The sequence below is a fragment of the Notolepis coatsorum genome (assembly GCF_963971535.1).
Source record: "Notolepis coatsorum genome assembly, chromosome: 12".
Taxonomy (NCBI): domain Eukaryota; kingdom Metazoa; phylum Chordata; class Actinopteri; order Aulopiformes; family Paralepididae; genus Notolepis; species Notolepis coatsorum.
The window spans coordinates 55,427,594-55,439,194 of record NC_140176.1 but is presented as its reverse complement, the minus strand read 5'-3'; positions in this window follow the sequence as shown (position 1 = coordinate 55,439,194).

Below are 11,601 nucleotides of genomic sequence, written 5' to 3'. Positions count from 1 at the left end.
TTGCCTCACCAGTGTTTGAATGCCGTAGCCCTCCTTTATTTCTGCTTTTACATTAGGAGGAATATTGCTAAATCAGGCCCAGACAAGACACTGCTGGTCTGAACTGAACGTTCCCTCCGACTGTGTACCTCCGAGGGTGATTTGGATTTGGATTGGATTTCCCTGTGGCTAACTCCAGTACGCTATATGAGGCTGCCGCTGAGGTCCCCCACCTGCCTCCCATATCCCCTCACTACAGCCTCTTGTAAATGGCTTTATAACTGCTTATTTGATGATTTGTAGTATTGGCAATTAACTCTGGTGTTTTCCCGGAAGAAGAGCGGTCTATATGCCTCCATAATCACATATCTCCAGTCTTTCTTTTAAGGTTACATTACTCTTTTAACTTTCAGTTAATTTAAAAGATAGTAGTATTTAGTCTGGTTTTCGTTTCAGCCACAGGCACAGCACAGTCCAGGTAATCTATAACATTAGAATAGATACCGATCCAAACTGTTGGACCTGAGTGCAGCCTTTGACGTGGTTAATCACAACAACCTAATACAGAGACTTGAAACCAGGCCCAGTCTGACATTGGTTTAGGTCCTAAGTAGAAGGTTAAAAAAAAATTCTTCCGTCGACATTTAATTCAGAGTAAGTTGACGTAGTATGAGGTGCTCGCAAGGGTTTCCCCTCCAGAAAAAGAGATAAACGAAATGGAAAAACATGCAGAACAGATCACTAAGGCTGTCGTGTCCCTGATGAAGATGGACAGGAGCACTTGGATTGGTCCCCGGGGCATGGCCCCATGTCTGCTCCTGGCTGCCCTTAGGGGGAAGGACGACAGGATGGGTCAAGCGCAGAGAGGCATGTCATCGGCGACCCAATGCATGTGTGTGTGTTCCCGTGTGTCGCCCATTTCGCACGTGTGTGTTGCTGCATGACAAATAACTTTTAGACTTCTTCTTCTCATTCAATATCGATACACTCCCTCTTGGTTGTATTATTAGAAAACATGATGGAAGTTATCATTATGCTGATAATACACAACTGTACTGTATATCTTAGCATGCTCTCTATGGTGTATGTGTGAAAGCTCTGAATTGTCTTATCGTAATTGTTCATTGAACAAGCCAATGTATTATAGGCATTTTAACTTGATTAATGAAGCCCGCCTTAGACCCATTTTTCTAGGCAAAACCTTTTGGTTGGTAAGTTATAATCAAAAGGGCTTTTCAATGCAATATTCGCACATTGTAAAATCGGATTTAACCATCTGGCCTGGTCTGATCCAGCCTGTGGACCGTACTGTATGGATCTTATAAACGCATGGACCCATTGTATTATTCAGCTTAATAAACGTAAGAGATGCTTGTTTTGGGACCAAGGGTACAGAGACAGGAAATTGCATACTTAGATTCCCTGTCTTTCGAGAGCAGTGATCAGGTCAAAAACCTTGGGGTGGTTATGGATGCTGATTTGACATTACAAGGTCATTAACAGCATTGCTACAATAGCATTCTGTCACTTAAGAATATCTCTTCACAACCAGACATGAGCTTCCCGGCACTGATGGATCTACTGAAGGAATATGGCCACTACTCAGGATACAAACTAAACGTGACAAAGACACAGACCTTAGCATGGTCTGTATACGCATTTCATTGTATACCTGTATGCCGTGACAATTAAAACTCTTGACTCTTGACTTGACTTGATGGAACTATACCCCAACGATGGAAATTAGGGAACAGTACGGGATAAGATGGGACATGGACAAGATTAAATACTTAGGGGTGAACATCACGAGAGGGGTGGGGAAACTGTTTGAGGCGAACTATACACAGATAAATCAGAACATCAAGAGAGACTTAGAGAGATGGACAGTAATGCCCTTGGACTTCAATTCAAGAATAGAGGTCATTAAAATGAACATACTATCAAGGTTACTGTACCTGTTCCAGTCACTACCGATACAAATACCACAGAATCAATTCAGGGAGTGGGACAGACTGATATCGAGGTTCATATGGGCGGGGAGAAGACCACGGGTCAGATATAAAACACTACAACTACCAAAGGAAGAGGGAGGGATGGCAGTACCCAGCCTACAAGATTATTATTATGCAGCGCAACTGAGAGCAGTGACGTGCTGGTGTAACGACAAATATGAGGCAAGATGGAAAGACATTGAAAAAGAAGGGGAGGGATACAAGGTACAAGCTCTGGTGGGAGATAGGGAACTGTTCAAATAAAAAGAGGGACTGTTTTATCCTATCACCAAATGCACCTTGACCATATGGAACAGAGTAGTAAAAACACACAAATTGGAGAAGCAGTCAGGGGTTCTGAGATGGATAGCACATGACAAGAGATTCAAACCAGGGAGGCTGGACCATGGATTCAAAAGGTGGGAGAGGGGGGGGGGGGCAACAGCGATATGCAAAATGATAGAGAAGGGGGAAATGCAAGCACTACAAAAATTAAAGGAGAAATTTGGACTAGAAAACAAGGACCACTTCAGATATCTACAGATTAGAGATTACTATAATAAAGAAATAAGAGGGGACAAGGAAGAAGAACAGAGTGGAATAATTAGGATGATAGTAAGGGCATACGAAGGAGGGAAAGGAAGGGTAATATTAGCACGACCGATTATATAAGGGAGAAATGGGAGAGAGAACTAGAGATAGGAATAACAGGGAAGGAATGGGGGAACATATGCGAGGTGCAACATTCAACAACAGGATCGAGGATATGGAAAGAGTTTGGATGGAAAAACATAATCAGATTCTTTATAACCCCAGAGCTGAAGGGAAAATATGCACCAACACAAAGAGCATGCTGGAGGATGTGTGGGAAGGAGGGGGCAAATCACACGCACATATTCTGGGGATGTCAGAAGCTGAAGGGATATTGGGAGGAGATAGGGGAGGCAATGATCAGAATATTAGGATACGGGTTACCACAAACAGGACTGGTGCTTTATTTAGGAGACCTGACACACGAGGGAATACAAGGGGTGGACAAATATTTAATAAAGATAATGTTGATAGCGGCCAGAAAAGCAATAACAAGACTGTGGTACAAAGAAGACCCACCGACAATAGCACAATGGGTAGGAATAGTGGAGGAGATACAGGATATGGAGAGGATAACACACATGCTGAGGTTACAGGAAGAGAAATTTGGAGAAAAATGGGGAAAGTGGGAGGATTACAAGGGGAACGAAAACGACATCACAGAGGAAGAACCAAATGCATCACAAGAGGGCGAAGGGTAAAGGAGGAAAGAGGTTCAAGGAGGGTCTCTGAACCCATGTCACACACTTTTGACTTAGTTAGTATTTTCTGATTTTCTTTTTCTTTTTTTTGGGTATTACAATTGTATTACATTTTTTGTACTTTATTATTTATGTCTGTTTAACAATGTTGTATTAATAATCAAGGAAGATGTGGTTTGTAAATGGGTGAATCAAAAGGCAAAGAGAAACTTAGTATAAAAGAAATAGAAATGGCGAAGGATAAGAGAAGAAAGAAATTCAAGGAGGGTCACTGGACACATACCATACATATTTGCCTTAGTCAGTATCTAATCCTTTTGAGTAGGTATTAAATTTGTCTATACCTGTTCAAGGGCGGTATACAATCAGTCTTTGTATTAAGTGCCTGGAAAAACAACTGTAGTGGAAACATATAACCAACAAGGCCATTCATGTAACCATTTATGTTCACTGCAATCTTTCATATTGTGTTATGGGATCCATTTTTGTGTAAGTGTTGTTTGTCTATAAATGTTAATAAAAATGTAAGTTTAAAAAAAAAAAAAAATCTCTTCAAGGGCCACGTCACTAAAAAACAATGCTGATTTATTTTGCACATAATCCTACACACATCCAAAAACTTTAAACAGTTTTGCACACATTAATTTAGTTTGACAACTATTAGAGAGTATAAATGAGTTTGAATATGGTCACCATGCAGTGATGTCATCGGGGACATTGAATCCGTGTGTTGTGTTAATTACAGCCCCATGAAATAATGTAGATGAAAAAATAGCAATACATTGCCTTATAGGGACTGCTACCTTATCATTTAATTGAACTGTAATTAACACAACACAAGGATTCAATGCCCCTGATGACAACACTGGTGGCCATATTCAAACTCATTTACTCTCTAATAGCAAACATGTATATAAAATGTCAAACTAAATGAATGTGTGCAAAACTGTTTAGTCGTTAACTACACATTTATTCTTTTGTATGTAGGCCTATTTATTTTTTGTGAAACACTGATGATGTGTGAAATGTATTAAATAGATAAAATGTGACTTGACTATCTAGTGGGACACTTAATAGGTTCATCAATGGGAGTAAAGATGTCTGACTACAGCCAAAAGACCCCACAAACATGCACTGCGCCGTGCGTACTGAATAAACCAACCAGTCTTCTCGGTCTCAATTCCCCGTAAAAAGACAGAAGCGAGAATGTGCGCGCTGATGGCGCTGATTCACTCATTGGAACTGGGGCCCGCAGGTTTAAATTTATTCAATGCACATGCAGCGGCTCACTGGGCGCTCTCACTTTAGACCAGCATCACTTAGCGGTAGCAGCCTAGTGTACCCTCCTGGAAAGAAACTGTCACAGGTAATTGGTATCTCAAGGCCCATCTGTCAGTGTATGGTCGGCCCTGCTCTGGACTGTCGAGGCCTGCTCTCCGCTGCTCAGGCTTTGCTCTACCCTCTACAGCCATGGAAACAGCCCGGCTCCTGGGTTTGTGGGGTCTGCAGTTAAAAGGTGCATCAGCTCAGCTGCTATCAAGTGTAATTTCTTTTGTGTTCATGTGGAACAAACGCTGACAGTTTTCACAGGCTCAGCACTTGTCACATACCAGCATAACTGGACATTTGGCAACTGAGGGCTTTCATTCCCGCTGACGCTGCAAAATATGATGGCTTCCTGGCACCATCCCTGACCATTTTTGTCTGTATATATTGTCTGTACGCATTACCTCCAACTCTTTTGATTGTGACATTGTACGCTACAGTGAACCCTTCTCTGTGCAGTAAAATGAACTTCAAGAATGAAACATTGTAGGTTATAATAACACTCTCTGTGTGTATAATTAGAAGTTTCTCCAGTGCTCAATTTGTGGCTACCGAAGATATATTTGCAGTGGTTTTGGCATTCCATTTGACTGCCAACAGTTAGCAGGAAGCATTGAATCCCAAAGGTATATCTGGTCTCTTGACAAACCACCTCACAGAACTCTGAATGGGCCGTATATCAGGTCTTAAATTGGAAGAAAACTTAGTGATTTATGGTAACATGTTGGGGCCCCCAGCTGCTTTCACTCACTCCATTGCCCTCTCTCTCTCCCGCTCTCTCTCCCACCCCCACCCTCCTCCTTTACAGCAGTGATGTAGACATAAAGTAGACATAGGCATACAATGAGGATAAAATTGGCATAATAATAGACAGGGATAACATGAGCAGAGAATTGTTATGAAATGAAATGTCTAATAGATTTCTGTAATTAAAAAAAAAATATATATATATATAACATTTTTAATAGATTTCTCCATTAGAGGTTCATTCCAGGCCAGCAGGGTGATTCTTTAGGATTGATAGATCGTCTTGATATTATGTGGTGGTACAGGGAAGCCCTCTATGATCTCACGGCGCATCACTCAGGATGGATCAGACGGCTTCCGACAGCCGAACTACACGACACGATGTTGACACGTTTCTCAACCATGCATGTATTCATGAAGGCATCAATCCAAACATGCAACAAAAAAAAAGAAAGCGGATGTGGGCGTGCTCGTGTGACGCACGCACACACAGAACATACATAGACATACTTAAAATGCATAAGGCAATGCATTAATGCATGGGCCAGAGTAGCGCAAATTCAAGTTATTGCTTATTCTCTCCTCCGTGGAGAATGCCGGTCCATGAATAATACATCGGTGAATAAGCACTTATATTGATTTAAATATAACTCTATGAATACACCGCAGATTGCATGTGATATTAGGTCCCCGTCCCTGCCCCCTACACCCCCACACTATTCAATAATCACTGACATCAGCACCTTTCTCCACTTCTCTCTTTCCATTTCACCCCTCGACTCTCTGTGAAGATGAATTAGACTCTCATCAACATGGATCCGGGAGAACACAGCCCCGAGGATATAAATTGGGCAAATGCAAACAAGTGGGTCTGTATCTGCTGATCCTAAATGTGAGTCACTAAGTCAGGGATTTCACGGCCGCGTTATGTCTGACAGCCAAAATGACTGTCACTCTGGTGAATGGTGCACACGTGGGGGGCGGGGGGGGGGGGGGGGGGGGGGGGGTTGAAAGGGAGGGAGAGCGAGGGTAGGTGGGAGATAAAGAGAATGAGAGAGAGAGAGAGTGAGGAAGGTAGGAGGAAACTCAATATGAATTTCACATGTGAACAATCACGTTTTTCACATGTTATTATACATGTATTTCCAACACTTTCACATAGGTTTACATGTCACAACACCCTCGTATGAGCTACTACAGTATGACTTGATTGATTGATTGAAAACTTTATTAACAGATTGCAGAATGGGTACAGTACAGTACAGCTCAACACATACAATTGTTAAGGGGATGCAGACCAGAGAAAGACTTTCGTTTTGTTTACATCAGGGTCCCCCATTTTCAATTCATCATTATATGACATACACGACATACAGATTGACAGTACTGCTACATCTATACATTTATGACATACCAGATTTGCAAATACAGTACTGTTTGTGATACTAAAAAAATCCAGAAAAAGAGTGTATATACATTTGACATAGAAACTGTGCATTGGGGGAGGTTGGGTAGGTGGGGTGGGGCTGTACATTGGAGGGGGGGGGGGGGGGGGGGGGGGGGACACACACACTGTACATTGGAATACTGACCTACATTTGACATAGAAACTGTTCATTGGAGGAGGTTGGGTAGGTGGGGTGGGGTTGGGTGGGGCTGTACATTGGAGGTGGGGGGGGGGGGGGGGGGGGGGTTGGGTACATTGGAATACTGACAAAGCCATGCTTGGTCTTTATTGTACAACTGGGTTAGGACATTTGTAGGGGCCAGTTTTGAATTGGAGTCTCCCGTAGGTGTTCTTTGAGAGTGTTTTTGAAGGTGGGTAGTGATTCACATTCCTTTACAGCTTTGGGTAGGGCGTTCCACATTGTTCTGGCATAATTGCGAAACGTGTTTAGTCCCTTGTTTGAGCCGAATCTGGGTTTTACATGATTTACATGACAAAAGAAGCCACCCAACTTATCACCAATCAACAGTCATCTCCCGCCTTGACTACTGCAATGCACTGCTTTCTGGCCTCCTGACCACTGCCACCAAGCCTCTTCAACTTCAGAATGCAGCCGCCTGCCTGATCTCAAACTTACCGAAGTCAGCCCATGTCACCCCACTTCTTATCAGCACCGGCTCCCCATTGCCACACAAATCCGCTTCAAGGCCCTCGACCTGGCATATCATGCGGCAAAGGGAACGGCTCCTGCCTACCTCCGGTCAATGGTCTCTAACTTCACACCCTCAAGACCTCTACGCTCTGCATCTTCTGACCTGATAGAGTTGTACCCTGTCTTTTTGACCAGGGCCCACTTGAAAAAGAGGTGGAAATATCAATGTAATTACCTTGGTTAAATAAAGGGTAAAACTATTTAAAGTCTCTCAAGCACGTCTGCAAATCATGTTATGATTTCTCAAAACACAACTTAGTGACTGAAACACTAGCTGGTTATGATGTACAATTAGTGTAGATCTCAATAGTGAAATATGTTTACTGCCAAGTTGCAAAATAGTGAAAATATAGTCACATTTTCAAACAAAGTGTTCCATACCGATATTCTGACTGTCCAAGCAGAAGTAAGTATCCAATCCAATCCAATCCAACTTTATTTATAAAGCGCTTTAACAGCCACAGGGGCACAAAGTGCTGTACAGGGGAAGCATATTAAAAACTATTAGCAGCACTAAAAATTGAAAAAAAAACAAGAGTACCAAAACAGAGATAAAAAACATTAGGTAAATATAGGCAGCAATACAAGTTTAAATAGATCAGAGTACTTAAAAAAAAAAATTTAAAAGCAAGGGAAACAGTAACAAAACGATACAACAACAACACAGTAAGACAATAAGATCATAAAATCAACAAGCTACATGGTGTCGAAAGCCAGAGAGAAGAGGTGGGTCTTAAGGAGGCCTTTAAAACGGGGCAGTGATGAGGCCTGCCTAATCTGCAGTGGCAGCTCATTCCACATTTTGGGTGCGGCAACGGAGAAAGCACGGTCCCCCCTGAGCTTTCGCCTAGTTGTAGGCACTACTAGGAGCAGCTGGTCAGCTGACCTGAGAGAGCGAGAAGGTGTATAGACCTGCAACAGCTCAGAGAGGTAGGGTGGAGCAAGGTCATGAAGGGCTTTAAAAGCAAATAAAAGAATTTTAAAATGAATCCTAAAGTGCACTGGGAGCCAGTGGAGTGAAAATAAAATCGGTGAGATGTGGTCGTATTTACGAGTGCCAGTTAAAAGACGGGCAGCGGCGTTCTGCACCATCTGAAGGCGAGCCACTGAGGATCCACTCACCCCTATATAAAGTGCATTGCAGTAATCCAGCCTGGTAGTCACAAATGTATGGATTACTGCTTCAAAATGCTGGGCGTGCAGGATGGGCTTAATTTTGGCCAGCTGCCTCAACTGGAAAAAACTTGTTTTAACCACGGCCTTGATCTGGCTGTCAAATTTAAGGTCTGGGTCGATCTTTACACCTAGGTTCTTTACTATTGGTTTGACATGTTGTGCCAGCGAACCCAGATCTAGCAGTGAGGTCACAGCGGGGCCACCAAAAACCATGACCTCCGTCTTTTTGTCATTAAAATTTAAAAAATTCAAATCATGTTACATTGAAAACCAAGGCTGATGTGGTTATTTCAAATAACACTCACACTCATGGTTACAACACAAAAATGACTGTAACTGGGTTTAAACACACTGTAACATAGAAAGAGACAATAAACCACACAATTATAACATTTGCAACACTTATAATAATAATAATTCATTTATTTTGTATAGCGTTTTTCAAAGACCCAAAGTCGCTGACAATAGGCAAAAAAGAAACAAAGAAAACAAAGAAACATAGAACCACAGGGAAACGGAGGACAATAGGAATACACAGGAACATAAAACCACGAGTAACGGATAGCAAGTACGGGAGTGAGTAGGGGAGACAGTCGGGAGGAGAGTAAGGGAAAACCAAGGGGGGGTGGGGGGGCAGGAGAGGAGAGAACGTGGGGCAGGGGGAAATGGTGGCGAGTTGGAGGAGGGTGGTTATGGGTAAGGAAGGTTGAATGCTTGGGAGAACAGGTAGGTTTTGAGTCTGGATTTGAAGGTGGAGAGTGAGGGAGAGTCTCTGATGGTCTGAGGGAGGGAGTTCCAGAGTCGGGGTGCAGCTCGTGAGAATGCCCGGTCACCAAAACTTTTGAGTTTGGAACGGGTGGGGCGGTAGGGGAGAAGGAGGTCAGTCAGGTAGGGGGGGGGGGGGCAGGCTATGGAGGGCTTTGAAGGTGAGGAGTAGTGTTTTTTTTTTTTTTTTTTTTTTTCATCCCAATGTTAGTCATTATGCCAATTCCCAATCCCCTTCCTGGTCGCTGCGCACTTACCCCCCACAGTCGGTCTGGGAGAGTGGACGCTATCACGTGCTTCCTCCGACACACATCTAGCCAATCAACCGCTTCTTTTCACCTGGAAGCGCGGACTATCACTGAGAGGGTGTAACGTGTGGAAGGATCACACTACCCCCCTTAGATCCTATCCGCGCTGAGCAGGCGCCCCGACCGAACTGTAGGAGTAGCTGTTTACAACGACCCGGACCCACCCCGCCAGCTTTCCCACCCTCTAATACAGCCAATTGTATTAGTGTGAACGGACAGCCAAGCTGGTGACAACGCCGGAGCTGTGAGCTGGATTCGAACAGGCGAATCCAGCGTCTCCGGTGTTGGTGACGAACGCAATCTCCGCTACGCCACCTGACCGCCCTGAGGAGGAGGAGGAGTAGTGTTTTGAAGTTATTGCATTCCTTGATCGGGAGCCAGTGGAGGGAGTGGAGGACAGGAGTGATGTGTTCGCGGGACCGGGTGTTAGTGAGGAGGCGGGCGGCTGAGTTTTGGACCATCTGCAGTTTATGGAGGGAGCGGGAGGTGATGCCAGTGAAGAGGGAGTTACAGTAGTCCAGGCGGGAGGAGATGAAGGCGTGTATGAGGGATTCAGCAGCAGGGGGGGAGAGGCAGTGACCGATTTTGGCAATGTTGCGGAGGTGAAAATATGAAGTTTTGACAATGGAGCGGACATGGGGGTCAAATGAGAGGGTGGGGTCGAGGATGACAACGAGGTTGCGGACTAGGGGGGAGGGGGTGATGGTGGAGTCATTGATGGTGAGTGTGATGGGTCCGGATCTGGTGAGGGTGGTGTTGGTGCCGATGACGAAAAGTTCTGTCTTGTCGCTATTTAATTTGAGGAGGTTATGGGTCATCCAGGTTTGTAATTGAGTGATGCAGGATTCAATGTGACTGAGGGGAGGGCTGTGGGGGGATAGTGTGGTGATGTAAATTTGGGTGTCATCAGCATAGCAGTGGAAGTTGAGGTTGTATTTGCGAATGATGTGACTGAGGGGGAGAATGTAGCAGATGAAGAGCAGGGGGCCTAGGACTGAGCCTTGGGGGACCCCCTGTGTGACTGGGGAGGGGGAAGAGGTGTGGCCGGAGAGGTAGATAAATGATGTCAGTGAGATAGGAAGAAAACCAGTCAAGTGCTGTGCCCTCAACACCCAGTTGGTGCAGCCTTTGGAGGAGGATGGAGTGACCCACTGTGTCAAAGGCTGCACTAAGATCTAGTAGGGTCAGGATGTTGAGGGCACCAGCATCAGCAGAGATGAGGAGGTCGTTGATTACTTTGACCAGTGCAGTTTCAGTTCTGTGAGCAGGGCGGAAGCCAGATTGAAGGGGTTCGTAGAGGGTGTTGGACTGGAGATGGGAGTGGAGTTGGGAGGCAGCAATGCGTTCAAGTGTTTTGGAGAAGAAAGGGAGATTGGATATGGGGCGGTAGTTGGAGAGGTTGGTTGGGTCGAGGGTGGGTTTTTTGAGGACAGGGGTGACAGCGGCGAGTTTATAGGGGGAGGGGACGTGGCCTAGGGATAGTGACTGGTTGAAGAGGGCGGTGAGGTGGGGGATGAGAGCAGGGAGGCATGCCTTGGTGAGAGTAGTGGGGAGGGGGTCAAGGGAGCAGGTAGTGGACTTGGAGGTGGTCATGAGGTCCGTGATGAAGGAGGAGTCGACTGGGGCGAAGGCAGTAAAAGGGGTGGGAGGGATGGAGTCAGGTGGGGGGAAAATGATAGTGGGGGGGTGAGGGTGGGGGAGTTGGCGATGCGGGCGGTCAGTGAGCTGTTGATTTGAGATATTTTGTTATTGAAGGAGAGGAGAAACGAGTTGCAGAGGTCAGGGGAGGAGAGTGAGTTATTGTCCGGGGGTTGTAGGAGTTTCTTGACAGTGGAGAAGAGGGTCCAGGGATTGCGGT